Genomic DNA, 3,175 nt, shown 5'->3' with positions numbered 1-3,175 from the left:
CCCAAGTAGCTGGGATTCTACAGGAGCCCAAAACCACGCCCGGCTAATTTTTTTGTATTTTTAGTAGAGACGGGGTTTCACCATGTTGGCCAGGCTACTTTTGAACTCCTGACCTCAAGTGATCCGCCGGCCTTGGCCTCCCAAAGTGCTAGGATTACATAGGCATGAGCCATCGGCCCAGCCTGAAGTTGATAAAAGTTGACTCCAAATTTTATATGAAAATGCAAAGGATCTAGAAGTCAAAAAAAAAAAAAAGGGAAAAGAACAAAACGGAAGCTCTTCCAATACCTGAGTTCAACACTTATTATAAAACTACAATTGGCCAGGAGTGGTGGCTCACATCTGTAATCCCTTTGGGAGGCTGAGGCAGGAGGATCTCTTGAGGCCAGGAGTTTAAGACCAGCCTGGTCAACATAGTGAGACCCCATCTCTACAAAAAAAATATAAAAAATTAGCAAGACGTGGTGATGCATGCCTACAGTCCCAACTACTTGGGAGGCTAAGGCAAGAGGCTTACTTGAGCCCAGATGCTCGAGGTTACATTAGCTATGATTGTGCCACTACACTCCAGTCTGGGCAACAGAATGAGATTCTGCCTCAAATAAAACTACAGTAATCAATATAGTGTCATATTGGTGTAAAGCTCTACACACAAGAAGAATGGTGTCCAGAACAGACCACTTCTATGTCACTTAAGTTTTTACCAACCTGTGAAGACTTGGTCATTGGGAAAGTCGACTCTTTCAACAAATAGAACCAAAACAACTATCCACACAGATCGAAAGCGAATCTTGATCCTCATCGCATATGGTACACAAAAATGAACTCAAAATGGATAACAGACTTAAATGTAAAAACTGTAAAAGCTCCATAAAATAAAAAACATAGGAAAAAATCATGTCCTTTGAGTAGGCAAATTTCTTAAACTCAATTTTTTTTTTTTTTTTTGCGGGATCTCAGCTCACTGCAACCTCCGCCTCCTGGGTTTAAGCCATTCTCCTGCCTCAGCCTCCCGAGTAGCTGGGACTACAGGCGCCCGCCACCTCGCCCAGCTAGTTTTTGTATTTTTAGTAGAGACGGGGTTTCACCGTGATAGCCAGGATGGTCTCAATCCCCTGACCTCGTGATCCGCCCGTCTCGGCCTCCCAAAGTGCTGGGATTACAGGCTTGAGCCACCGCGCCCGGCCGAGTAGGCAAATTTCTTAAACTCAATTATAAAATCTCATAAATCATGATCTTGGCTTACTGCAACCTCTGCCTCCTGGGTTCAAGTGATTCTCCTGCCTCAGCCTCCTGAGTAGCTGGGACTACAGGGGTGCGCCACTGCGCCCAGGTGATTTTTGTATTTTCAGTAGAGACAGGGTTTTACCATGTTGCCAGGCTGGTCTCAAACTTCTGGCCTCAGGTGATCTGCCCACCTTGGCCTCCCAAAGTGCTGGGATTACAGATATGAGCCACCGCACCCAAATATTTGATAAATTAAACTTAAAAAATATTCAAAAGACGCCATTAAGAAAATGAACAGGCAAACCAAACATGAAAATATTCACAATATACATTCATCACAAATGGAGACAAATAATTATATATATTACATATATGTTTTTCATCTAGAATATGGAAAGAACTTGAGTCAACAATAAGCATCCCAACTTAAAAATAGGCGAAAAGTATGAACAGACACATCACTAAACACGACACAGAAAAGCAATAAGCAGATGAAATCATAGACATACAACATCATTCAGTGGGCAAATACAAATTAAAATCATAAGGAGACTAGAGTTGATTAAATTTGAAGAGACTGACAACGCCAAGTGTTAGCAAAGATATGGAGCAACTGGAAATCTTCCTATAATGTAGTAGTGGTGTAAAATGATCCAACCACTACGGAAACCTGTGTGACAATTTCTTAAGAAGTTAACAACACTTAGTACAATGGACTGAATGTTTACATCCTTGCACAATTCATGTCAAATTCCTAACCCATAAGATGATATGAGGTGGGGTCTTGGGGAGGGGACAGAATCACAAGGGGAGAGCCCTCACGAATGCGGTAGGTTTTCTAGTCCCTTTCCACCATGTACCGTCACAGTGAGAAGACATCTACTTAAAAGGAAGTAGGCCCTCACTAGACACCAAATGTTGACACTCTCATCTTGGACTTCCCTGCCTCCAGAACTGTAAGGCATAAATTTCTGTTTACAAACCTCCCAGTTTATGGCATTTTGTTATGGCAGCCTGAATGGACTAAGACACTTACAACACAGCAATTAAAGTCCTAAGTACTTACCCAAGCAAAATAAAAACGCACGTGCAAATACATACTTTTACACAAATGCTCCTAGTTTTAAGAGCAGAGACTGAAAACCCATTAACACGTGGAAGAATACACAAATGATGGCTCATCTATACAATGGAACACTATTCAGCAAGGAGAACTACTGAAACACGACACAGCTGGGTTGAGTCTAAACCATGCCACAGTGAGAGACATCAGACACAAAAGAACACATACTAAATGAATCCATTTGTACGTGGCTTTAAACCAAGCAACACTAATCTATACGGATAGAAAAGTGGTTACCTGGGGCTGGACTGGGCTTAACTAGGAAAAGGCAAACAGGAACTTTTTGGGTGACAGAAATGTTCTTGGTTCTGTTGGTGGTGGTTATGCAGGTGGTGATGGTTACACAGGTGTATGGATTTTCCAAAACCCTGTACACTTAAAATAGGTGTTTTACTATATAAAAATTGAATCGTTGATTAAAATAGTCTGGTAAAATCTACATGTGAAACATCTCTAGTCATGCTCATTTTCCAGAAAATGCACATCTTTTTAAATTACTTGTCCTGAGGCTTTCAGGACTGGTAGTTATTTAAGAATTCAAAATATGGCCTCATGAGAAAAACTATATGGTTACAAAACTGGATTTTGGAGTTCATGTTCAGATGAAATTCAGAGGGGTCCGGGCGCGGTGGCTCAAGCCTGTAATCCCAGCACTTTGGGAGGCCGAGACGGGCGGATCACGAGGTCAGGAGATCGAGACCATCCTGACTAACACGGTGAAACCCCGTCTCTACTAAAAATACAAAAAATTAGCCGGGCGAGGTGGCCGGCGCCTGTGGTCCCAGCTACTCGGGAGGCTGAGGCAGGAGAATGGCGTGAACCCGG

This window comes from Piliocolobus tephrosceles, chromosome 7 (genome assembly GCF_002776525.5).
Source record: "Piliocolobus tephrosceles isolate RC106 chromosome 7, ASM277652v3, whole genome shotgun sequence".
NCBI lineage: Eukaryota > Metazoa > Chordata > Mammalia > Primates > Cercopithecidae > Piliocolobus > Piliocolobus tephrosceles.
The sequence above is the reverse complement of the archived record's forward strand: the minus strand, read 5'-3'. Positions refer to the sequence as shown.